Below are 26,986 nucleotides of genomic sequence, written 5' to 3' on the forward strand. Positions count from 1 at the left end.
GAACCCATTTCTCCCACCACAACAAGCCCTGTATACCCCATCACACCTGAAAAGCAAGATTCTGATCTAAAACCTCATCTCATGATGATGATAGAGGACAATTAAGAAAGTCATAAATAACTTCCTTAAAGAAATACAGGAGAAAACAGGTAAACAGGAAGAAACCTTTAAAGAGGAAACACACTAATCACTTAAGGAAATACAGGAAAACACAGCCAAACAGGTTAAGGAATTGAACAAAACCATCAGGATCTAAACATGGAAATAGAAGCAACAAAGAAATCACAAAGAGAGACAACCTTGGAGACAGAAAACCCAGAAAAGAGATCAGGAGTCATAGATACATGCATCACCAACAGAATGCAAGAGACAGAAGAGAGAAGCTTAGGTGCAGAAGATACCATAGAAAACATCAGACACAACAGTCAAAGAAAATGCAAAATACAAAAAGCTCCTAACCCAAAACACCCAGGAAATTCAGGACACAATGAAAAGAACAAACCTAAGACTAATAGCTATACAAGAGAGCAAAGATTCCCAACTCAAAAGGACAGTAAACATTTTCAACCAAATTATAGAAAAGCTTCCCTAATCTAAAGAAAGGGATGCCCATGAACATACAAGCCTACAGAACACCAAATAGATTGGAACAAAAAAGAATTCCTCCAATCACATGAAAATCAAAACACTAAATCCACAAAACAAAGAAAGAATATTAAAAACGGTAAAGGAAAAGGGTCAAGTAATATATAATGGCCAACCTATGAGAATTACACCAGACTTCTCAACAGAGACTCTAAAAGCCAGCAGATGTCATACAGACACTAAGAGAACACAAATGCCAGCCCATGGTACTATACCCAGAAAAACTCTCAATTACCAGAGATGAAGAAACCAAGATATTTCATGACAAAACCAAATTTAAACAGTATCTTTTCACATATTCAGCCCTATAAAGGATAACAGACGGAAAATACCAACACAAGGAGGGAACCTACACCCAAGGAAAAGCAAGAAATTAATCTTCTTACAACAAACCATAAAGAAGAGAGCCACAAAAACCTAATTCCACCTCAAACAACAAAATTAAAAGAAAACAACAATCACTGGTCCTTAATGTCTCTTAACATCAATGAACTCAATTCCCCAATAAAAAGATATAGACTAACAGAGTGGGTACCTTAACAGGATCCAAAGTATGGCTGCTTACAGGAAACACACCTCAGTGACAAAGACAGACACTACTTCAGAGAAAAAGGCTGGAAAAAATTTTTTTCCAAGCACATGGTCCCAAGAAACAACCTAGAATAGCCATTCTAGTTTCCAATAAAACCAACTTTCAACCAAAAGTTATCAAAAAAAGATGGGAAGGACACTACATACTCATCACAGGAAAAATCCACCAAGATGAACTCTCAATTCTGAATATCTATGCCCCAAATGCAAAGGCACCCACATTTGTAAAAGAAACATTACTAAACATCAAAGCACACATTGAACCTCACACAATAATAGTAAAAGACTTCAATACCAGACTCTCACCAATGGACAGATCATGGAAACAAAAACACAGTGAAACTAACAGGGTTTGCCTGATATGTCCCACAAAGGCCATGGGGGTTTTGAAGCACAAGCCTGGCATGGTAGTGACCCACCAGAGGGAACTTAGTGAGTTGGGTGGAGAGATTTTAGAGCTCTGGTGCCATGTGGCCCACTGGTGACAGCAGTAGTGCAGGAAGTATCAATGGATTTTAATACTTCACGCAACACCTAGGATCACCTGATCTTTGACAAAGAAGCTAAAACCATCCAGTGGAAAAAAGACACCATATTTAATAAATGGTGCTGGCTCAAGTGGCAGTCGGCAAGTAGAAGAATGCAAGTTGATCCATTTTTATCTCCTTACAAAGGTCAAGTCCAAGTGGATCAATAATAGATATAGATATAGATATAGATATAGATATAGATATAGATATAGATATAGATATAGATATAGATATAGATATAGATATATAGACATAGATAAAGATATAGATACAGATATAGGTATATAGATATATATGAAGGTTAAGAACCATTGCTCTAAATGTTTTTAAAACATTGTAATTGTAGAGAGAAAGAAAGAAAGAAAGAAAGAAAGAAAGAGAGAGAGAAAGAAAATAGAAAAAGAATAATTATGGCCAGCAACTCCAACTTCCTTCTGGTAGTCCATTGAGGAGTGGCACATGTGTGTCTGATGAAAGGATGAGGACATGTGGCCTAATTGGAGTAGCTATGGCCTAATTGGAGGAAGTGTCACTGGGGGCAGGCTTTGAGGTTTCAAAAGCTCAAGCCATGAACAATGGCTCACTCTCTCTTCCTGCTGCCCTCAGATCCATACCCTCAGCTCTTCTCAAGCACCATGTCTGCCTGCATGCCAGACATGAATAATGGACTGAACCTCTGAACTGTAAGCCAGCCCCAACTAAATGTTTTCCTTATAAGACTTGCCGTGATCATAGTGTCCCTTCACAGCAAAAACTAAAACAGACACCACAGGTAGAGGGTGTGACACAGGCCACAGAGCCTCAAGACATCTCCATATTCATGAGATACCTAAAGGCTAGAGGGCGTAGCCAATTAAACATTCCTTCCCAGACCCTCCTCCTTGCAAAAGGTATTTAACCTCAGGCCCACCCTGAGAATACTGGGGTATAGCTTCATCCATTCTCCACCATGACAATAAACATTTTAAGACCATAGACTACCTCTCTTCTTTGGGGCTTGCAGTGGGGAACCGTGGAGAAGGCCTTCAACTACCAAGCCACCTTCCAACCTCCCACGGATGACGTCTCTATGCTTCCAGCCACGGAGGCCCAGCAACTTAACCAGGCAAGCCAAGTAGCCATGACCCAGCCAAGCGAATTGCCATGACCAAGAGTCTTTTTCCCAAGGGATGCAACCGGAGCTTCCCCACCTCCCCTCTTTCAGCTGCAGATCAATCCAGCCTGTAAGCCCCCACCCACCCAGTCTCAGCCTTTCTGCAGCCACTTAGCGGTGCTTGAGAGCCCAAGGGCTGAGACCAGTCAGTTCCTGTCAGCCTCCTGGCCCAGGGATCCCCAACTCAAGAGCTCTGGCCCCCGAGGGACACCAGACTGTGTTCTCCCCACCCCTGGAATGCAGCCCTGCAGATTCTCAGAGCCCAATGTCCACCAGTATTGCATGGAGTGAACAAGGTCAAATTCCTGCACCTCTGCCTCCCTGAGCCACAGCCACAGCCCTTTGGGGTGACAGATACAGGACCCACAATTCAACCCACAGGACCCAAGCCCATGCCAACAACAAAGTAGATTCATTTCTGTTTAAATTAAATCTGTTTTTCAAGGATTGGGCTCTGCCCCACCTGTAACCTTAACTACAAAATGTTCTGTACGACAAACTTATTGTGCTTATGTTCTGCTTCTGTAACTCAGTCTATTTGCCTTCTAAATCCCCCATTTGGAATCCCCCTATTCCTTTACTATAAAAACCCTTATATTACCCATGTACAATGCTTGATCTCTTGAGCCCCTTCCTTAGGGAGAGAGGAGCTGAGTACATGAAGAAAAAAGCTTGCTTTAATAAATTGCTTGCTTTAATAAATTGCTTGCTTTAATAAATTTGGCCCTGATGATTTGGGTTAGTGGTCTTTCTCCTCACATTTGTGGGATTAACAACTCATTTTTGGGTTATATTTGTTTCTTAAATCCAACAGATATAGTTTCCACATAGAAAACTAACTACTTAGAAAAGAAAGAGAGAAAAAAAGAGAAAAGAAACAGAAATGAATAAATACCACATCATTTTTCCACAGAATAAGAAGTTTCTAGAAACACTACTTTGAGTGTTATTCAAGTCAAAGAAGCCCTGCAACCTCTTCACATCCCTTGTAGACTATTCTGTATTCACTGCAATATTATTATAGCCTATTTGGAATACAAAGTATTGATAGTGTCTGCTAAAACATGTATTAAGAGTTCAACCAAACATGGGGCTTTCAGATTTATTAGCAACATCAGTTTTTTTATTCCCAAACAGTTTAGGGCATACAAACAAATGACAATTTGTAAACTAAACTTTAAGGAATCGATGATGGATTTATGTCCATAACTAGTTACACAAAGAAAGCTACAGACAGTAACAAAGTCAGACATGAAAGTGTACTGGGTTTTCTAATGAGATGGCTAGCAAGCATCAAAACAGACAGAGTGAAAAGCTGTGTGTGGTGTGTCCTTCTGGCCAGCACTTAACACAGTCTACATTCCAAAACCAAGGAAGCCCAGGAGAGAACACTCCCAAGGAGAATAAGCCCAGCAGTTCACTGAGAGAGACACATGCTACCGAAAGATAGAACTCATGTGTTTTTTGGATGAGCTGGTTGTTCAGCTGTGTTTGCTTGTTTCAGGTTGTATTCAAAACTCATGACATCACTTTGCACCCTGTAGGTGTAGAGGTGTGTGTGTGTGTGTGTGTGTGTGTGTGTGTGTGTGTGTGTGTGTGTGTGTGTGTTTATCAAAACATTTTTATGTAAAATAGACTAATTCCTATTAACAATTATTTCTGGGAAGAAAAAGAAACAGAGCCAGGGAAGGGGAATAGAGTGGATTTCAATTTCACATTGGATTGAAAACCTAAAGTTAAACACACCAAGCCATTAACAACCATTAATATCCAATGAAGGCCAACAGGGTGCTCCTACCAGCATTCACTGTTGCTGAATTTCATCCTTTATCAAAAAAGACTCAAAATTCCTCACAAAATGAAATCATCCCAGAACTGTATCTGTGGATCCTGCAGAGTTACTCTAGGATAGGCAGAGAAATATCTTCTTCACCAAGAATCCAGTTTCTATTTTGAACCTGTAGCAGAGTTCTTGAAATAGACCACTGCCATTGTCAACTGGAATTCTGGTTTCACCTCCCAAAAGGAGGCCTTCCTTACACACCGGAGGAAACGCACATGCTTCATCCCCTGAAGAGGAGGCCAAGAGGATGCTTCACAAAGGAAGGAGCCACTAAAGAAATTCTGGACAAATCCAACGTCCCCCACTCCAGCCACTGCCGGCTTCCCTTGGCAATTCTTTAAAAAGCCAGCAACAAGTGAATGTCTGCAAGCTAGCAGCCTGCACTAGTTTACTAGTAAACTTTTTCTTTAAGTGAGATTCTCCTAGACTAGCCTTCTGTCTTTGCACATTCTTGGAACGTACAGCACGGTCCTGAAAGGATCACAGTAGTAGGCAGCAGCTCAGAAGCTCAGTGAGGAGAGACAGCGCTGTGGCCTGAGTTTGACCCACGGGACAAGCATGGTAAAAGAAAAAAACTTGTAAGTTGTCCTCTGATCTCCAGATATGTGCTATGGCATGTGCACACATAGAAACACACACACACAAATTAATTCTAAAATTATTACTTCATCGCCACTTAAGCATGTATACAAGAAAAAGACTAGAGATAAAATAAAGGCAAAATCTCTGACTTCCAAGATGCTTCTATTTATTTTTCCTTCTCTCGATTTGTTAAAGCTTCCTCATTGTCACCCCAAGAAAAATCAAGACTATACTATGGTTATTATTCCTAAGGACTGCCATTATTATCATGAGCCAAAGAATGGAGAAACATAAAGAAACCAAAGTTTAAGGAGTTCCTGCTTCTCTCTCCTCCCCCACCTCTTTTCTTTTATTGAGACAAAATCTTGCTATGTAGCACAGGCTGGCCTTAAACTCTTAATCCTCTTGCATCTACCTCCTGAGTGCTGGGATACACACATGCATCATTCTGACAAGCTGGTGTGTGCTTTTCTAATGCTCTTGAATAACACAGGTGACCTAGCCACACCCAAACCTCAGGGTATCAGGTGACCCGACCACACCTACCCCAGGACAACATGTTACCGGGCCAGCAGCTAATGTGGAACAACCAGTGACCAGGTCAGCAGCTCTCCAGGACAACAGGGTTTAGCAAGAAGAAGAGCATATGCTTGCTACCCTACATTCCACTCTGCAAGCCAGAGGCTCTGAGCAACTGCTAAGTCCCCGATACTTTGAAAGACAGAAACAGAGGAGACACTGTCTACATGCTCTATACTCTTATGCTTTAGAGCAAAAAACAAATAAAGCCATAATACAGGACCACTGTGCTTCAACTATCAAGGCAAAGAATTCATTTCAACAGGGCTAAAGCATGAGAAATCATTATTCTAACACTCTGGATTACTGGACAAAGTTATAAAACTTCTAAGCAATTTGACTAGTAAAGATAAGCCAGGGCCCAGGGAAGAGGAGAGTGCTGCCTCCCAAGTCGCTGTCAGCTCAGACCAAGTGAAGGTCATAACAAAGGCAAAATGGTCCCATTAGAGACAAATAGGCTCATACCCAGTGAAGCAATCCATGGTGCCAATTTATACAACATGGATGGAAAAAAATTCCCCTCTCAGAGTACATTTCTATGTGACAGCACAGTGGAGGCCACCCCTAACATATATAAACCTAAAATGCCCACATGAGCTTGGAGTTTTCAATACTGCGGGTGTTCCTGTTTTAAGGCACTATATTGAATGCTGTGGAGCTGCTCAGAAGTGGGACCAAGCTGACAGAAGTAAGTCAGTAGGGGCCAGCCTTTGACGGTTACTCGCAGATCCTGGTACCAGTGTAAGAGTTCTGATGCCATGCTAGGACATGGCAAGGAGCTACGCTCTTGTCACCAAGGACTGGTCTACTTCACTATGCCTTCCCCCACTAAAATCCCTCAGCAACCATGAGCCCAAGCAAGCCTTTCTCATATTAAGCTGTTTCTGTCAAGAATTTTGGCACAGTGCTGTGTGTGAAAGTAACTAGTATACTATGTGGGAAAAAAGAGAGTGGGCACACAGGGTGTGAACATCTGCAGTTTAAGCACTGGATGGGTAGAGACAAAAGAATCTGGAGTTCAAGGTCATCCTCAGCTACATGGTGAGATTGAAGCCAGCCTGAGTCACAGGAGAGTCTAAAAAAACAAACAAGCAGACAACAACAAAAACCAGAGGATACCAATAGGAAGCCCCTCTCACCCCCGCGCCCCCACCCCATCTCCCACCATGTGGTCGGCTTTTCTAAGTTACACTGCAGTTAAAACTGTGTGGCAGATCCAAAGAATCAGTGGCCATGTTAAAGAAAGGTGACTCTAGCTGCTTCCCAGAAGGTGACAGAACTGTAAAAAGTCATTGAGCAGCAGACTACAATCCAGACTTGCGGCCATGAGTGCCAGTCTATCTAAGTGTCAGTCATAAAGAAGGAAGAAGGACAAGAAGAAACACAATTAAAAAAAAAAAAAAAAAAGTTATTTGGTTACTGATCCCATAATAGAGACGGAGGAGGGAGTCACCTTTAAGAAAGGAGAATTTACTTAACAACAATCATCACTTCTGGTACCTTGCTTCACGTAGGTGCTAGGCTCAGTACTTTAGAGTATTTAACTATCCCCTTGCCGTTCCTCTATAGTGGATTCATTCATTGGCTTGTTTGACAGAAGAAAACTGAGGCTTGGAAATACTCAATTACCTGTGTCTGGAATGCCCTCCAAAAGTCTGTATGTGAAAGCCACAGCCTCAACTTGGCACTATCAAAGGATGAGAACTTTAAGAAGTAAGGCCTAGGGCTGGAGAGATGACTCGGCAGTTAAGAGGTCCTGAGTTCAACTCCCAGCAACCACATGGTGGCTCACAACCACCTGTAATGCCCTCTTCTGGTGTGTCTGAAGAGAGCCACAGTGCACTCATATACATATGCTTTCTTCTTCTTAGAGGAGGAGAAAGAGGAGAAGGAGGAGGAGGAGGAGGAGGAGGAGGAGGAGGAGGAGGAGGAGGAGGAGGAGGAGGAGGAGGAGGAGGAGGAGGAGGAGGAGAAAAGAATCAGAAGTACTAGTACTAGTGGTGGTAGTAGTAGTGGTGGTAGTAGTGGTGGTAGTAAGGCCTAGGGGAAGGTCTTCAAGTCATCAGGGCGTGCGCCTTCGGAGGGCAGCAGGATCCTGTTCTTTCTCTCACTCTTTCTGTGCCTCCCGTAGCAATGTGTTGTCTTGCCTCTGTGAACTGTACACTGACCTACTCAGAAACTCGTCACAGTAAGGAAAAGCTGACCACACTCTCCAAGGTTCATGAGACCAGTGATCAGCAGAACTGAAATGGAAACCCTAATAAACAGGGTTAGTTTTACAGTCCAACACTCTTCATGACTGGGGCATGTAGCCTTAAGGTTAGCTATCAGTTGGGAGGCTAGGACAGTAGACACTGATTCCACAACGAAGAGCCGTGGCAGCAGACCTACAGAACACAGGAGGGCTGCAAATAGAGGTTCTGAGACAAATATCAAGTTGTCTTTCTCCTCAGAGCGAAGCATATGGCCCGAGTGAAGCTATGTTCTTTTCAGCAGAAGGGCAAGTTCCTGTGAAATCTACTGGAACCATGATGCCATCCCTGGCCTTATCTGAGGCATAAACACACTTCACTGGGAACCAAGGGGCAGAGAAAAGCATGCCACCTGAGCCACATCTGTGGGAGACAACAAAGCCAGTGTCCTTCCAGAATGCTTCTGAGCCTCTGAAATTAAATAGGGACCTTGATCCAAGCATTGGCTATCAATGTATGAACATTCCCTTCTCCAGACATGCATGACACATGACTCGCTTTAGAGGGAGAACAGATCAGATAACACATTCTAACTCAGACATTCAAAGTCTGTGAAGGACTACTGCCAACTCAAATTCTACAGAGTCACTGATCTGGAGCTCAGTGGAGTGACAAGCAGTGCCATAAGGGAATCAAAAACAATTCCCAAGGCAAGGAGCAAAGGCATACATTAGCAGGAGCACTGACTGGGCAGGTCAAAACAAGTGAAACCAAGAAGAAACTTAGAAGTCAACGACATAACCATTCAGCCGTCAAATCCACTGTTGTAATTAGCACTGACCAAACCTCCATTAACATCCCTGCCCCATCTCTGACTCCTCCTCAGTCATCCCATCACTACCATCTGTCTACCTGTGCAACTTCGGTGCGCTCCCTCCAATGTGACCACACTGGACCCTCCACGCTTGATATGGCATTGCCATAACGTTCTACAGACAGATCCTCAAAGTGAAGTTTACAGTGTCACTAAGGGGTAGGAGGACATCAAAATGCACATCTGCTCACATGCTAGAAAGCAGTTTCCATCTATTAGATCAAGTATCACTTGCAGAACAGTTTCATAATTGCAGCATGAATTTTATGTGCCTCCTTTAGGTTTCACAGGAGCAAACTTGTAATATTAGTCTGGATGCACTGGTAGGAAACTTTCGAGGCTGGACACTGTGGGTGCACTGTGCTTCTGTCTCAATGGTGATCAGGACCCAATGAGGAAAGATGATAGACTTGTTCAAAAAATATGTGGGGTGTGTGTGTCAGGGGGTGGGGGGGAGGTTCCAACGTGAATTCGGTTGTACCATTCTCACCCGTCTCTGTGTGTGTGTGTGTGTGTGTGTGTGTGTCTATGTGTGTGTCTCTGTGTGTGTGTCTTTGTGTGTGTCTGTGTGTGTGTGTGTGTGTGTGTGTGTGTGTGTGTGTGTGTGTGTTGGGAGTAGTTTCCAACATGAAATCAGTTGTCCCATTCTCACCCACTGGTGTTGTCATGGTATGTGGGTCACTTAGGTTTGAATCCTGGCCTGACCAGTAGTTACAAAATGAAAGGACAGTAGTTTGTAAAATGAAAGGACAACATCAAACAGATGGTAAAGAATTACAAACTCATACCTTGGCAGAGCTTGCTCAATACAGTCCCTGGCATATCGCAAGGGACAGACACATAGCAGATTCTATCTATGGCTCCAGTCTGTCATAGCATTGCCCAGCTGTTACCAAATCCAAACTTGTCAGTCTTTGCCTACTACTCACATCTGAAAGGATACTTTAATCTCTGTGAAAAAAATAGGACACTTGATTACCCAGTTAAAGACTCATGAGAAGTCTGATCAAAATCACTGTAGCTGTCATCTGTATAGGGACAGGTTCTGGCCAGAACTCTGAACAGACCCTGGTGGTGGCAGCTGGTGTGCTGACCATTTAAAAGTACTTTTCTGAGTCCACTGCTCTGAAAACCCCGGGGAGAAATGAAGAAGAAAACCAGCATAGCAGGTCCCAGTTAGCTGGTTCCCAGAACACACTCATGTAATCTCCTTCATCTAGGAAGTAAATACTTGTGTATTCAGCAGTCACTCAAATTATGAGAAGGAATCTGACAGGGAGGGAAAACAGGTCTGACCCAATGTGGAAAAACCAGTTCTAGAGAACAGGCAAGCAGAAGTGTAGGGCTGCAGACTGAGGAGTCTGTCTGCTTCCCTTCTCACTCCCTGGTTCCAACAGAAGCTCCTGAGAGGCATTTCACTTGCACCACCCAAACAGCTACCACAGCAACTTGACCGTCTTAATTTCGGATCCACCTCTACATTTCAAGGAGGCATTTCAAGGAGTGGAGAAGATGGGTTGTCATTTTACCCAAGGAATGTCAGTCAAATGTACATAAACAGCCAGGCACAGTGAACACACCTATCATCTCAGCATCAAAAACAATAGCAAGGTACTTAGTGGGGACACTTAGAATCCCAGCAGTCCAAGGCAGGGGCCAAACACACAACGGCACCTAGTGGGTACACCTAGAATCCCAGAATTCACAAAGGAAAGCAGGAAGATTGGCAGTTCAAGGACAGCCAGGACTCTAAATTGAGAGTCTGCCTTGGGTATAATATATATATTTTTAAATTTTTATTTATATTTACACATATACATGTATATATGGTGTATATATATGAACTCAGAGTTCACTTTTCTCCTACTTTATTATTCTGCAAGTATTTTAAAGACAAATATATTTATGTATTTTCAAAATGTGGAAATATAATGTATTAGACATGTCAGGATAAAAAAAAAAGTCCTATTTTAATGTTCTATTTCTTCTTCCCTTACCCGTCCTATGGCGTTTCTACCATTGTTTTTATTTTATTCCAAATAAATTAAGCTCCTTTCACACTGTAACAAACAAACAAACAAACGTTTCTCCTAATAGAGCCAGAACTTAGAAAGCAACATGCTGTCTTGATTCCAGAGTCTGGGGGGTTTTCCCCACAAACACTATGCAGAAGCGCCTCCCTCAGAAGTAGTTACAGCTGATGCAGCAGCAGTTGTTCAAAAAAAAAAAAAAAAAAAACTCAGCTCCCTGGGACCTCCTCCCTTGAAGGCCCATTAAAGGCATATCACTAAAGAGTGATCTCACTGGTGAGCTGGTCAGCAACTGCATGTCGGCTCACAACCATCTATAATGTGATCTGATGCCCTCTTCTGGCACACAGGTGTGAGGCAGAGTACTCACATACGTTAAATAAAGGAAAGAAAGAAAGGAAGGAAGGAAGGAAGGAAGGAAGGAAGGAAGGAAGGAATCTTTTTTTTAAAGGAAAGAAAAGAATGACCTCACACCAAGATACTTGTCACAAGCTACTACGCCATGTTCCTCAGATTCAGGCTACTTCCCAGAGAATTTATACTTTGGGCGGTAAAAACCACCTCCACCCCCACCCTCACCCCACCCCCACATCTCTTCAGTGTTCTACATCCATCTGTCGTCCCTTGCCCTAGGACAAAGGTCTAGCTTTTCTAGCTTCCAGTATCTGCCTCCCTTTCAAGTTCACATTTTAGATGCATCCCATGTTTATGCATCCTTAAAAAGTTTGTGCAGCCTTTCTCCATCGTCCGTCTGTCTCCTGTCACTTAGGAAGCATACAGAGGACAGAGGGTTCCCCTGTACCTCTGCAAGTCGACCTTCCAAATGACTCCTAGAATCCAGTGTTACTTTTAGCTTCACATTATCCTAAACAAGTGTTGTAGAAACAAATTTAACTCATCCATCCTAAGCAGACGTGTTCTCATAATGTTGAAATCTAATTTAAATTTTTTTCAAAGATTTAGCTTGCTCTTTCTCCTAACTATCTCAGAGATAGTGAGAGAAAGGTTTTTGAAATGTCAGCCTGCTGAGAGCCCAAGGATGAATGCAGGAAGTGATTACCACCAGTGCTCAGAACATCTCAGACAAGCAACATAATCTTGGCCAACCAGGAACTCACACCCTATGTAAGAGTTCTGCTAAGAAGTAGACATTAAATCAAATCAAGATCAAAGTTCCATTCACTGGAACTAAGACAAAACATGCTGAACCTTCATTAAATGCAGGTGACAACATGCCCTGGTGCTTCTTTTCTTACCAAAGATGCAACAGTCATAGAATCACAGCGTCTCCAACAAAGGGACACCACATGCCACAAGCTCTGTGAACAGTTAAGTGCAGTGGCAGCAGACCATTGTGTTTGCGGAGTTCACTGTGATACCACAACAAACGTAACATCACACGGATCAGGAGTTGCTGGGGCCAGACACACTATCTTTCCAGCCATTCTAAACTCGCCTTCATGGGCTGCCGAATGGCTCAGTGGGTAAAGTAGCTGCTAAGCGAGCATTCAGACCAAATGCAGAGGCGGCAACAAACAGAACAAGCTGACAAGCTAGACTAGCCTTATCCATGAGCTCTGGAATCAGCTGAGAGATCCTGCCTCAGTGAGGCCCACAGTGGAGAATGATTAAGAAAAACTCATATACATTCATATACATACATGTAACATGCATGTACATTCTACACATATACCCTACAAAACAATTTCACAATACAGCAGAGATGTGTCAAAAGGCAGCAGGTACTTGCTTCTAGTAAGGAGGCTTTAGCAGTTAGTGGACCAGGTGGGCCTGGGTCAGCACCTTGGTGAGGAGAGAGAGAAGAATGAGGACCTGGCCCTAAACTGTCCTGACAAAGGTGCTATCAGCTGGCTGTACTCCAAAAGCCCGGAGAACTCTGTGGGTATTCACAAACTTTTATAGGATCCCAGTGTGTCAAAATCATCTCAATCAAAAAAAATGGGGGTATAGCTCAGTGGAAAACCATGCGCCCAGCATACATGAAGCCCTGGATTCAATCTCACAGAACTGGTCCTCCTAACATTTACAGACAGACAACTGAGCAAGCATGAGTGAAGTGATTCCGATGCCAAAAAGAGATGGAGGCAAGGTCCAGCTATGCTTCTTCAAAAGAACCTCCAGACACGACCTTACTCTCAGCTTTGTCCTCGGGAACAAAACACTCAAAGCTGAGACCAGTAATGGACCAAGAGGACTATCTACCACTCACCAGAGCATCCTGAGAATATTCTATATGTGGCAGTGGGTGGGAAGCCAGGAGGGCTGGGACAAGCAGATTTTAGTGCTTCTTGGCTTAGGTAGTCCTCTGGGGAAGAGCTAAGCACACACTGCAATGGTGGGGACAGTTAGCACACGGAATGTCCAGACACAAGCTATCTTCAGGTCACAATCTGTTGTTACTAACTGTCCTAATGAGGGTTTCTATTGCTGTGATAAACACCAGAACCAAAAGCAACTTGGAGAGAAAAGGATTTATTTCAGCTTACAATTGTAGTCTATCACAAAGGGAAGCCAGGGCGGGGCTCAGGGCAGGAACCTAGTAGAGGGAGCTAGAAAGGAACACTGCTTACTGGCTGGCTCCCCAAGGCTTGCTGAACCTTCCTTTCAAATTTTCTTTATTTCAAATTAAAATATAATTACAGCATTTCCCCCTTCCCTTCCCTCCCTTTAATCCCTAACATGTCTCTCCCTCTGTTCCCTCTCAAATTCACAACCTCTTTTTAAAATTATCAGGGTTACACAGATGTAAATGCATAGCTATACAAATACAGATTGTTGCATCTGCTTAGAGCTACTTGTATACATGTGACTACATGGCCCACTGTTTGGAATTGGGTAACTTTAATTAAGGGAAGACTTCCCCCAGAAAGGATAACTTCCCTGGGGAAGACTGATTCTGTTCTCTGAATAATCCTTGCGTGCCCCTAAGTCTTTGCCAAGAATTGTCTATTGTTATTCTCATTGTTTGGGCCTTGTGTAAGCAGCCATATTGTTGAAGTATCTAGGTGTAGCACTCCTGTTGTTTTGAGAAGACACAATCTTACAACAGATTTCCTAATCACCTGCTTGCTTTCTTATACAGCAACCCAGGACCATGTGCCTCATGGAAGAACTACCCATAGTGGGCTGGGAAACCCCACATCAGCCCCCAACAGATGTGCCTAAATCTAACCAGGGTACTATGCTCTCTTGCCACTCCCAGTTATTATAGTTGTTTTTAAACCTACTTTCTTTCTTTAAAAATATTATGTTATGTTATGAAAATTTAGAAAGACAATCATTACAAAATAGCTCCTTTATAATCTTAATGCCTACTAAAGTTACTTTTCAACTGTTTTGAATATGGACATTAATAGAAATAATTTATTAAAAACTATTTCTAGATAACCAAGAGAATTTTACATGAACATAATCTTACTCTTTATTACTAAAGCAGAATTATCCTAAGTACATGATTTTATGATTTTTTTTTTACCCACCATGTAGTAATAATTCCCACAGAGAATGATAAATATCTACCACTGCACATTTAGGTTAGTTCTTTTTTGAGTTATTAAAATGTTGTACTATATTATAAGTATAGTAATGTATGGTTCATAATGCACACTCATTATGTATATAATATATATATAATATATACATATAGTATGGTTCATAATGCTATTTAATGTAAACACACACACACACACACACACACACACATGGGCTTGCGGCTAGAGATTGCTCAGTGGTTAAATTCAATTCCCAGCACCCACACAGTGGCTCACAAACTGCCTGTGACTCCAGTTCCACAGGATCCAATGCCCTTCAATGCCTTCCTTCTGCTGGCCTCCATGGACGCAGGCATCTATACATCGTACACAGATATGCATGTAGGCAAAAAATTCGTACACATAAAATTAAAATAAAAAAATATTTAATTAAAAGAAAGACTAGGCTGAGAGCAATACAGCAGCAGTGGAAGGCAGAGGGTGCATGAGACCCAGGAACGTGGCCCCTGCAGACAGAATAGAGTGAGAAGCATTAGCCATGGACTGGGACACTCACCTTCCGGAAAGTTAGCAAGCAGTTAACCTCAACTGGAAATTCTTTCCAAAAGCAAAACCTTCCCAAAGTACTTGGTGTTTGGGAAACTATTAAAGGATTATTAAGAAGTCAACCTGACTTGAGTGGAAACATTTAACTCAGCACTGCCAGGCACCCAGCAAATGCTATGCACACTTTCCTAGTAAAACCAACCCAGGAGGCACTTGCCTCTCCAAATGTCCCCTCTCCTATTATCATGAACCATCCATCCATCCATCCACCCACCCACCCTCCTATCCACCTACAAACTGCAATAACAACTTTAAGCGGTAGTGTGAAATTGGAACAGAAACAAGCTGATCAGAACACAGAGAGCCTAAAGACAGGTGAGTGGGAGAAATAGCTCATGTGCTGTAGATCAGAATTAGCATCTCCGCCCCCTAGGCTACTTTATAAATGAGACTGAAAAAAATTAACCTTGCCACTTTAAAAAAAAAAAAAGTAGAAACACACCTTTTTTTGTCTTCAAAGAAAAAATATTTTCTAAACAAGATATAAGAAGGGGAAAATGGTTGGATACCAAAATGACAATTCTGTTCAGAACAGTATGATGAAGAAAAAAACTTTAATGTAAAACAAGACTTTTCATTAGGTGCTAGGGACCAAGCTCCAGAGAAAAAGATACTGGAAGCACCTAAAAATCAAAGGAGAGAGTGGTGTCTATAAATGAGGATAGAAAGGCAGGAAAGGGTCAAGGAACCCTAGTAGAAAAAATAGTAAAAATGAATACATGCCCAAACCAAGAAAACATGATAAAAGGGAACCCCACATAGTTAACAGCCATAGCATAGAACACATGGCTGTGTTCTCAAGCAGAAAACTACAAATTAGGGTGCTGGCATGTCTCTGTGTCTGGGTGGCTCCACCTGTTGCATTAGATTGGAAAAAAAAATATGAAGTCAGAAAATGTGAAGCTCCAGAGAGAATGTGGAAACAGCAGCTGGTGTGGGAGTGAGCCAGAGCAGCCAGCCCAGGTCTGAGCCAGCAGTGCTTCCAAACAAGGCGTTCACACCAGTCAGGGTCAGCGGGGACAGAGCTGCACAGGCACGGGTAAGCAAGGAAGAGAAACAGACCTCAAACGCTCTCCATGAACAGTGATGACAGTGTACATGACACTCTCTCCATGAATATTGATGACGGTGTATGTGACATGCTCTCCATGAACAGTGATGACAATGTACATGAACTGTGCATTACCTGAGCACCAACAGTATACAGAGAAGGGAGAGGAAGCAAAGAGAGTGCCCAAGCCATATCCTCCATGTAAATAACAGGTACTGATTCCCCAAACACCAGTTACTGTGCCCCATGCTGGGGGTCCCAGTATCAAAGGTGACATCCTTGATCTCAGAGTTTACAATCTGATAAAGACACAGCAAAAGTGAGAGTATGGTAGCCACCACAGAGGAAATAAAAACAAGGACTGTAACCATCATGAAGATGATGGTTACACCATTTTACTTTGCAGAAGATCCCCCAAAGAGATGGAGGTGCTCAGATCTGCAGGAAGAAATTAATCAAAGCCATGAAGTGCAGTCCCACGTTACTACAGGTCAGCAGTGACCAAGAGGTGACTGCCAGGAACTTCCCGTAATTTCACTCATGAACAAACTTTAAAACCCTGGTCTAGCTTGGTGGCACACACCTGTAATCCCAGCATTTGGGAAACTGAAACATGTAGGTGAAGTGTTCCAGGCTAGCCTCAAAAACACGAGGAGTGTCAGCGACAGAGTCTAATCAATAACATGCTGACTAAGCAAGCATGAGGCCTTCAGTGGCAGCACATGACAAACAGCCAGTCTGGTTGCCCCACACTTAGAATCCCAGAACAGGGGAGGTGGAGACAGGTAGATACCAGGCTGGCTGCCCACCTACTTGGCAAGCTCCGTGTCAGTGAGAGAACACTCAAAACACAAGGTGGAACTCCTGAGGAACCACACCCCAAGTTGTCCTCTGAACACACATACACTCAAATAAACAGTCACATTTACACATGAATACCAACACACATATATGTACCCACACTCGTACACATATATACATAAAACATAAAGAGACCATCCTTTTAAAAATAAAATCAAAGCCTAAAACCAAACCTGGTGTATTAAGGCCAGACCACAAGACTGTGTGTCCAAAATACTCTAACAAATGAATTCAACATTGAAGACAGGCACCTTCAGTATGAATAGTTTACATTCCTAAAAATTGTTCCTGTAGTCAAGAAACAGTAATTGAGTTCACATATTATTCCACAATGTAGGGAAATAGGATAAATATAAAATTCCCTGTCTTTAAGGATCTTCCTTCAATTTATAAGACTTGGGAGTCTCACTGTTTCATACTCTAACTGCTTTCTGTGATTAAAAGCCAACCCTTATTGCACGCTCGTCACCTACTAAGCACAGTTCTAGGAGCGTGAAGGTTTACTCAATACCAACATTAAGATACTAGTATTCACACTTTAGAGGTAAAAAGCTGAGGACATGGCAAGGTACTGCAGTCATGAAAAAGACCTTCAGAGGATTAAGCCAATCAGTGCCCCAACATGTACAGGGAAGGGGCTGGCAAGGACCCACTCCCAGCTGAGAAGCTTAGGGATGAGGGGAGATTCTGTTTTCTTCAGAGGTTGCCAGTGTATAACCTCATATCCACACACGTGTAGGCAGCACTAACCAGACTCATTAGGAAGGAGGAAGAGGAAACAGAAATAAAGTTGGGGATCCAAATGTAGTTAGAAGAGCAAGATGGGATATAGAGGGTCTAACTGCACTGTATTCATGCATGAAATTACCAGAGGGGTTGTGTGTGTGTGTGTGTGTGTGTGTGTGTGTGCGCGCATGTGTGTGTGTCTGTGTATGTGGTGTGTATAGAATGTATGTGTGTGTGATGTGTATATTTATGTGTATATCTGTATACATGTTATATGCGAGTGGGTGGTGTATTTGGGTGTATGTGCTATATTTGTGTGTATGTGTGTGAATGTGTATATAGGTGAGTGTATGTGGTTGTGTGTATTTGTGTGTAGTATGTGTGCAGTGTATTTGTGTATAGTGTGTGTGGTGTGTGTATTTGTGTGTATATACATGTCTGTGTGGTGTATGTATATGAATGTGTTTGTGAGTGTGTGTGATGTGTATATTTATGTGTGTGTGTGTGATGTGTGTTTATGTATGTGTGTGTGTGTGTGTGTGTGTGTGTGTGTATGTGTGTGTTAACTGGCCTGAAGCACTGTCCCTAGGAAATGGCAAGGCTAAGATTCAAATCAGCATCTTTCAAACTCCAAAGGCTGTATCAACAATAATACTTGTATCTCCAAGAGTCATTCAATGGTTTTCGACATGTCAGCACCACATTACCTTGAACTTACCAGAACTTCAAGAAACTCTGGGCCAGGGTAGCAGGCCACATTTTCACAACACCTACAGATGACTTCAAGGTTTGAAAAAATCACTAGCCTACTTTGCATGAAGGGTGAAACAATCACCATTTTGAAAAACCCTAGATACAGGGTTTTGTCCTAGTGCAAATGACATAGTGCATTCTTCAAAATAATATCAATTTATTTCCTCACGACCCACAGGGCCTAAATTTTCATCAGCTTCTCTCCCAAACCTGGAAAATAAAATAAAAGCCTAATATTTATTCTGACTATGCCACACTAGGGGGGAAAAAAAGGACAAGTCACAGGGCCCATGAGCTGGTCAGTGGGTACGGGCATTTGTACCACCCCTGAGGACCTGAGCCTTGGAACCCACATGGAGAAGCAGCTCCACGTCTCCTTTGACCTCCACCCCTCACTGTGGCAAGTGTGTACAAGCAAGTGCAAGTGTTATGGATGAATATATAATGTAATTTAAATTTTGTTAGCACAACTCATGTCTGAAAAAAACAGTCAAGTACAGTTGACCTCTGCACCCAGTATGTTTCCCCATCCAAGGATTCAACCAACTGTAGATGGGGGAAGCTGAGGGTAGGTAGACTGTCTTAGTTGTCATCATTACCTAAAGAATATAGTCTAACAGCCACTCGGGTGCCATTTACACTGTATGAGGAACGTACCTGGGAGCCCTTACCATCTTCTCTAAAATGAGAACTGCTTTATCCAAAAACCAGTGGTTTACTCATCCCCCTTCTGCAACAACTAATAAAAAGCAATACTATGAACAGCAAGCCCAGCTAACAGCTCCAGTCACCAGAGAGAGGAAAATGCCTACTCAGCTCTCCTTATAAAGCAAAGTGTAGAAAAAGGTATTAAGTGCCTGCACAAGGGAAAACACTTTCACAAACCCGGAGGGAAACCTTACCTAAGTATCTATTCACAGTGAGTGGCACACAGTCTTACCACAAGCACTTTGCCACATCTTTTAAAGAACAAACCTAAGAAAGGAAAAAGCCAAGATCCCCACAAATAGCTTAGCCCTTGTTTATATAAATCCTCAGCAAATCACCGCCATTTGTTGAAAGTTCAAGCTTACACAAACACAGAGCAATAAATCTTCACTCTGGTCTGGGTTCCTGACCATGAGGAGGACCAGGAAGCCCACAACAGAGGTTATTTATCAAAGTGCTCAAATTTTCATCACTTTAAATTAAACCATCCTGCTCTTCCAAATAAGCTTATTAATAAAACTTCCTGAAGTCATTCACTGACATGAAAAGAACAGCTACCCTTCTACACATGCCCCCTTCTACACATGCCCCCTTCTACACATGCCTCCTCATCACTGAAATGTTTATAGAGTAAAATGAATTATAAAATTAAAATAAGAAAGCTGTCAGTAGTGGCACCTGGTACACCACCCAGTGGAACTCGTGTATTATCCTAAGTATTTTTGGAGAAACCTGCAAAATTTATAAACACACAGGATGAAGAGAGGTTTGGTAGAAACAGGCAAATCCATCTCCATTTCCCACATTCAGGAGAGCTGGGTACAAGGAAGGGCTTCAGGCTTTAAGAATAATAGATGCTAATTTTTTTATTACAGAAACTTTTGCTTCAAATTTTCAGTTGACAACGTTAAGTAAAAGCACCAAAGCAGAAGAGTGAGCCTGACCCAGCAGCCCACGTCAGTAATTGCAGCACTGAGGAAACAGAGGCAGGAGGATCACTTCAAGTTCAAGGCCGGTCTGGGCTACATAAAGACCCTGTTTCAAAAGTGGTTAGGGTAGAAAGGAAGGGAAGGGACAGACAGACAGATGGGATGCAGAGCTTAACTTGTGTAAGGTTATCTTGTATACTTCACAAATAAGTTACATCAAAATTTAGTCTGCCTGAAACATACTGCAGTGCATTACATAAAACACAGAAAGGATTACTTCATAAAAAGAAATGTCGTGAGACATGTCAATGTTCCTAATTTCTTTATCAAAACCTAACAGCCTGCTAGAGTTCCCCAATCTGACATCAGCCCATACTGACCCCTTAAACTGCTTTGCTTGAGTCATTCTAATTTAAAAAAAAAAAAAAAAAAAAAAAAAAGATTGCTACATTTTCAACCCTTCAATAACTGTAAAGACTTCCCCAAAAGTCATCTTATAACTGATATTTCAGTTACATTCCAGACCAATTCCCAAAACTCCTGAAAGGCACAACTGAGTTAGGTGTGCAAGCAGAAAGCTCTTGAGTTTTGCAAAGGCACCTGCCCAGAGTATTTCAGTAGTGTCTCATGAAGCACAATCAATTCCACTTGTGTCCTTTTGCCTGTGTGGGAAATTACCCTTCTAGGAACTTTCAAACTGCCTTAGTAGCAGCTTGGAAAACCTAAGAGACAGTATTTCTTGAAAATAACCATTCCTGATCCCGTCCAGTGCTTAATAATTAGAGCCTAAACCAGATTACAAATGAAGTGGCAGTCAAGTGTCCCTGCTATAGTTTCCTTCATCACAACACCTGAAAGTTCTTGTGATTGTAAAATGGGCAACTCTGCACAGCTTTCCCCGGGGAAAGAGTAACTGGCAAACACACCTAAGTGTAACCTGTATGCACCTAGCCAAGGAGACAGTACTTCAAAAGACATCACTGCAAAACAGACACTAACCCTCTAAACCTCAATGACCAGCACCTTTTCACCTGTGGACATATGGCAGCCTGGGCAGGTTAAAGAAAAGCTAGCAGCCATTCAAGGTATTGCTTCCTAAGAACATTCAATCACGTGATAAATTGCCTAGGATTTGTCTGCCAAGTATTCAAGTATTACTACGGGAGCAGCAGGTGCAGTCCTGAAGCCTAAAATCCACAGACTGCTTTTCATAAAGCCTTTTCAGTTTTAATGTTGTTGGTTGGAGAAGAAAAAAAAAAAAAAGGAGAGATAGATAGACAGACAGATAGACAGACAGACACAGAGAGACTGGGGAAGAGACCGAGACAGGGAGCAGAGGAGAGAGTCTACTCCTACCCGTGGTCCACCCCCACAGTACTCTCAAACCTGCACGGGCATCGTCTGAACATTCCTCCCTTATCCTTTCACCCTTTCCTCCCTACTTCAGCCTAGACAAAGGTGAGTCACCAGTCACTGTGCTCGGTCCACTTGTCACTTAAGTAAATGTCTCCAAACAAATTCCTAACAGGCTACTGTAAGTAAAAGAGCAAATAACATTACAGTGAATAATGAACTCCCGTGAACTCCGCACTGCCTAGAGTCTAATAAACCAGAATTAAACAGTGTACAAGTAAATACGTTTACCGGGCTAAGGAGGTTGAAAAAAAAGGCTTTTCATTACTTAGCACGTCCTTGTCCCACAGTCCCCTCTCCCGCAGGTCTTCCCGCCTAGGCTCTGCCGCCGCGTCCCAGGGCGCCCCAGGGTCCCAGGGTCCGCCCGCGCCCGCACCCCCTCCTCTGCCGGCGTCTGTGCAAGGTGCTACGGCGAGGCGCCTGGAGGCCGGCGGGGGCTCCAGGGAGCGCGGCCGCAGGAGCCGAGACCGTGAGAGGCGCCGCAGTCCCCGGGCCTCCTACCTACTCGGCAGGCTCAGTCCACGCGCCGCTTAGCTCCGCAGCTCGGGATCACAACTAAGGACAATCGGACGGCAGACCGGACCCGCCGCCGCAGAGCAGGATGAACTAGCCCGTTGCACCCGCCACATCTCCTGCCTCGGCCCCGCCTTGGGGGCGGAGCCTCAGGGCGGGGTTTCGAAGTTCGGGGGCGGGATCTAGCTGGGAGGGGCTTTGGCGGGGCGGGGCCTATGGGCCTATGAGCCAAGAGCAACACGGAGTGTCAGTCAAGGAGTCTGCTGATGGATTGCCTAAGGAAAGGTCGTCTCAACGCTCTTTCATTGGTTGGCAAAGGGCAAACATAGCCGAGCCCTTATTGGCAGCGGCACTGTAGCTCCTCCTCTCCATCCTCGCCCCGACCTGCTGCTGTGTTTGCCCTTGGCTGCCCAGGCCCAGGTGGCTGTAGGATGAGGTTCAGTAAGGGAGCTAGCAACCTCAGAAGAAAGCTCCTAATGCTGGGTTCCCTGCGCAAAATATGAGCTCCATCAAGCCCCTACTATCTTATGGGTTTTGTAAGACCTTTTGTTGAATAACATCCCATCTTCAACTTCAATATTAATTTAGTGAAGCTGCTGGGATATATTTTAAATTTTACATAAAATTCACCAAGATGTTGTCAGAAAAAAGCTATGCGATATTTTCACCTTTGGTGAGACTGGAAGTGAATTTCTTACTGCTTGTCTGTGTTCCTACAGAGAAGGCATTACTTTAAAATTTTTTAATAAACATTGTTTTAAGAAAAATAGAAAAATGAATAAAGGGGAAAATCTTGGAGATATGCAAGGGACTTGATGTTTTATGATAGAGGAAAATGCAATAGTTACATCCTTCATTATCTTGAAAAAGAGCACAGGATAACTGAGATGTGTTTATCCTTCCAGAAAATATATGCAACACATAAATAATATGTAGGCAGAATTACTATAGCAGAACTTCCTGATACAAAGAATTTTGTACTAAATAAGTAAATCTTTGGAAAAAAAAAAAAAAGACATGAAAAGAAATTCAGGTGATACAGTGGGAAGCTCATGTGGTGGAGGAAATTAAGAGAATGAGAGTTTCTCTTCTTTGATGTGATGTGATATAAACGGTGAACATTAAAAGCTAAAGAGGCATAGGAGTTAAGGATCCTGTGCTTAATCCAAATAATGGGGATGCTAGCACATTTCCAGCCAGCCCAAATGTCTGGCACCTTGGCCAGTTAAGGTGTAAAGCAAATTCCACTTAAGCTGCCAGGACACTCTCACAAATTCTGAACAGGCCATTTCCTACAACTCCATGAACTATGTAATAGTGAACAAGACAGCTCTCTCTGCAAAACTCTACTTCATTTGGACTCCAGACATCCACTACCATCCCATGAGACCATCGTGATGGCACTGCACACTGATGGGACAAATGACAGAGGGAGGCCGCCATTGTTTCTTCAGCAGAAATCCTGAAGGAGGAGATCTAACCCAGCACCACAGTCTCATAACTTTTCTGATGGCCCTTAAGTAATTTAAAAAAAAAAAAAAAAAATCTTTCAGTCACTTTAGCTTAGTTCCCTGGTAGTGTGTCTGCCTAGCTGTGTAGTAGGGTCTCTGGTTTGATCCCAAGCACTGCAAAACAAAACAAACACAACCCACACTTCCCAGCTAGGCAGCTCTGTACTCCCTTAAGGGAAAGGAAATCTGACTCTGCCTCCCCAGGATAAGGAGGAGGAGGAGAATCCAGGGCTGGTACATTCCCATGTGCTGTTGCCAAGAGGTCAATCTTTGAGTTGACTAAGGATTGACTGAAGCTTGTGTTTCCCCTCGCTGGCGTTTTCGGTCATTCTTACAGACCTGAATTGTGCAAGTGACTGTGCCTCTCAGGAGCTGGTCTCTAGTTGTCACCTCTCCCTTTGTTTCCTGAGGCACACTTGGTGTGGATTGGTCCCCAAAAAGTAACTCATGCATGCATACCTTCCTCGAATTCATGGAGGAACAGCTCTGCCCTCTACAAACCCGTTTCTCCATTCTTTCTACTCCACTCTATGCCAGTGCCTGAGCCTTAGATGGATCAGGTCAAGCTCAGACACTCTAAAACAACTAGGAGTTACCTTTGCTGTCGTATCAAAATCCCTCCAGTGAGATAGGGACAGCACAGTAGAAGTTACAAGATCACAGCTTTGCTTCTTCGGAGTCAGTTTCTTCACTGAACAATTCTTCACTTCCTCTACTCCACCTCCTAGGATCTTTCTTTTAAGTGAAGAATTTTTAAGAGTCGTTGTGACTGTGAGGGATGGGAGACAGGGATAAAGGGGTGAGGAATGGGGATCAGGGGACTGGGGACAGGGACAGGGGCTTTGAGGTTTCAGAAACTCAAGCTAGGCCTAGTTTTTCTCTTCCTGTTGCCTGCTGATCCAGATGTAGAACTCTCAGCTTCTGCAGCATCGTGTATGCTCACACAACACCATGCTTCAGGCTACAACAATGATGGACTGAACCTCTGAACGATAAGCAAGCCCCAATTAAATGTTCTCCTTTTTAAGAGCTGCCATGGTCATGGTGTCTCTTCACAGCAATAGAACATTAACTAAGATGGCCCCCAAGTGACTAAAGTTTTTTTTTGAGGTTTGTTTCTTACTCAGGCAACTTCAGAATTTCATAACTATTGTCTCTTACTGCTTCAGTCAAAACTATGTATAGCTTGTTTTACTAATATAAGTCTCTAAAAACCATTTCAGTGCATTAACACCAAGAACACGGGCTTAAAAAAAAAAAAATGTTTCCATAAGCCACACCCAAGTATAGGTCTATTTGAGTATGAGAAGAACAGAACACTCACTCTTGCTTGTCAGTCTCTTGACTGAGGGAAGCAGCTTTGATCTCCGGCCTGAGCGTAGGCAGTCAGACCTATATTCTATTCAGGGATTCAAGGGCACAGCTCTCCATACTTTGTCTTTTTATATAAGGTCTTATATAGAAGCCCAGGCTTATTTCAAACTCATTCTGCAGCTAAGCACTATAGCTTGAACTCCTCATCCTGACCCTCCTGACTCTACTCTGGAGCTCCAGAATTACAGGTCTATATATACAGTACCACACTTGGTTATTTCTGTTTTGGCTTGAGTTTTCATTTGGGTTGGGGTTTTATTTGGGGGTGGTGGGAGGTACTTTGAGACAGCCTCTCAATACATAGCCTATGCTGGTCTTGAACTGGCCTCAATCAATCTTCCTACCTTACTCTCTAGAGTAATGGGATTATAAAAGGGTCCCACAGTGCTCAGCCACACTGGTCTTAACATTATAGTTACCAAGAAAATATGTGTTCCTCTAACAAAAATATTACTGCATGTTAGTAAGCTGCTGCTCACAGCTTGTGTTGCACGCCTTGCTCTGTGCTCTCCAGTTAGCACACTGACATAGGCAGAAGACACATGTTTACCCAAGTGTAACCTGGTGAGGTAACTAGCTCATTGGGGCTCCTCATAGGAGCACAGGTGACTCAAAGGCAGCTGCATCATCATATAGCCCACTGTACCATACAAGCTGCATCCCTAAAGCCCACCCCAGCTCACAAGCTGCACCCCTAGAATCTCTCTCCAGTTGGGAGTAGGTACACCTAAGAGAATCTCCCCACCGGCAATTGTTAATGCTTATATAAGCGTAGTGGGGCTGGTGAGTCTTGTGATACAAGCCTGTGAGTCTTGTAACTTTCTGAGCTTTCTGTGCCTTCCAAACTTCTTTTACTTCCAGAGTCTTATGCCCCACTCCTAAGAGGGAACTTTTAAATTCACAAGAAATAGGGACCATGTTCTGCTTTGAATCTATCACAAGATTTTCTCCCTTATTTTATATTAGATTTTAGTGCACGCACACACACACACACGCACACACACAAGAGTGCACATAAGTGCAAGTCAGAAAAGAACTTGTTACCATTAAGCCATATTGCAGACTCCTCCTCTCAAATTTTGTCTGTGTTCTACCGCTTCCCCAGTAGGTACATGGCTCTCCCTCTCTCTGCTTGGTGAGGTCCCCTGGAGGTCCCTCATCACACATTTCCTTGCTACACTTTCATAAACCTGGCTACATTAGACTAGCTTGACCTAGTAGTGTTTGGCTGTTGGGAATTATCCTTAAAAACTAGTTCGTGAAACCAGGCATGGCAGTGCGTGGCTTTAATAATAGCAATTGGGAGACAGAGGCAGGAGGATGGCAAATCTAAGGCCATCTTGGGCACAGACCAAGATGTTTGTTTAAAAACAGACCCTGTTTTTAAAACAAAAGGAGACAGAACCAACAAATAAAATGGAAAGGTTTCTGCTGCTTATAGCACAGGACTAAGAGACATCACTGTAATTTTTCATCAGGCCCTGGAATTCATGAGCCTCTTCTCTATTTGGCAACCCTTCAGAATGTCTCTCTTGAATATTTTGCAATCTGCTGCTTCAGTTAAGATATCTGTGTTTGAACTCTTACCTAGTGCCTCTGAGGAGGTGGGGTTAAGCAAGACACCTGGGTACCTGGAATATTTGAAGGTGGATTCACTACTGCTATGTGGATACATTTGTGCAAACTCATGTGTTGGCTTCAGCATAGAAAGTGACCATATGAGTCCTGTCAAATGGTCAAGAATTTCCAGTCTGATAAAAAAGGAATGCTGCTAATTGCTTCAGTCCTGGAATGGCTCACCCGAGGCACCTCAGCCAGTTGGCAATTTATTCTCTGACTGTTCAAAAAAAATGCCCTGTAATATATGTGCATCTGCCATGGTATGGACAGCCCCTCTAAAATTCTTCTTGACAGTCCCTTGCCATTAGGACCATCCTGGAAGAGAGGACCTTTAAGAAGTGACTAGGTCATGAGGCCATCCCTGAGTGAGTCAAGCCATTACTACAAGAC

At 43.0% G+C, this 26,986-nt stretch overlaps 1 protein-coding gene across 2 annotated transcripts in view; it reads right to left on the minus strand.

The window, feature by feature from the left end:
* Mpp7 (MAGUK p55 scaffold protein 7) overlaps positions 1-22,228 on the minus strand; it is a 223,632-nt gene extending 201,404 nt beyond the window's left edge. Inside the window, exon 1 of one of the 2 annotated variants that reach the window (XM_034510726.2) lies at positions 22,080-22,228. The gene's annotated coding sequence lies outside the window, so the exon portion shown is untranslated. The remainder of the gene's footprint in view (positions 1-22,079) is intronic. The other variant, XM_076939672.1, reaches the window with a different exon arrangement.
* Positions 22,229-26,986: the final 4,758 nt, after the last annotated feature.

This window comes from Arvicanthis niloticus, chromosome 8, assembly GCF_011762505.2.
Source record: "Arvicanthis niloticus isolate mArvNil1 chromosome 8, mArvNil1.pat.X, whole genome shotgun sequence".
In the NCBI taxonomy this organism is placed as follows: Eukaryota; Metazoa; Chordata; class Mammalia; order Rodentia; family Muridae; genus Arvicanthis; species Arvicanthis niloticus.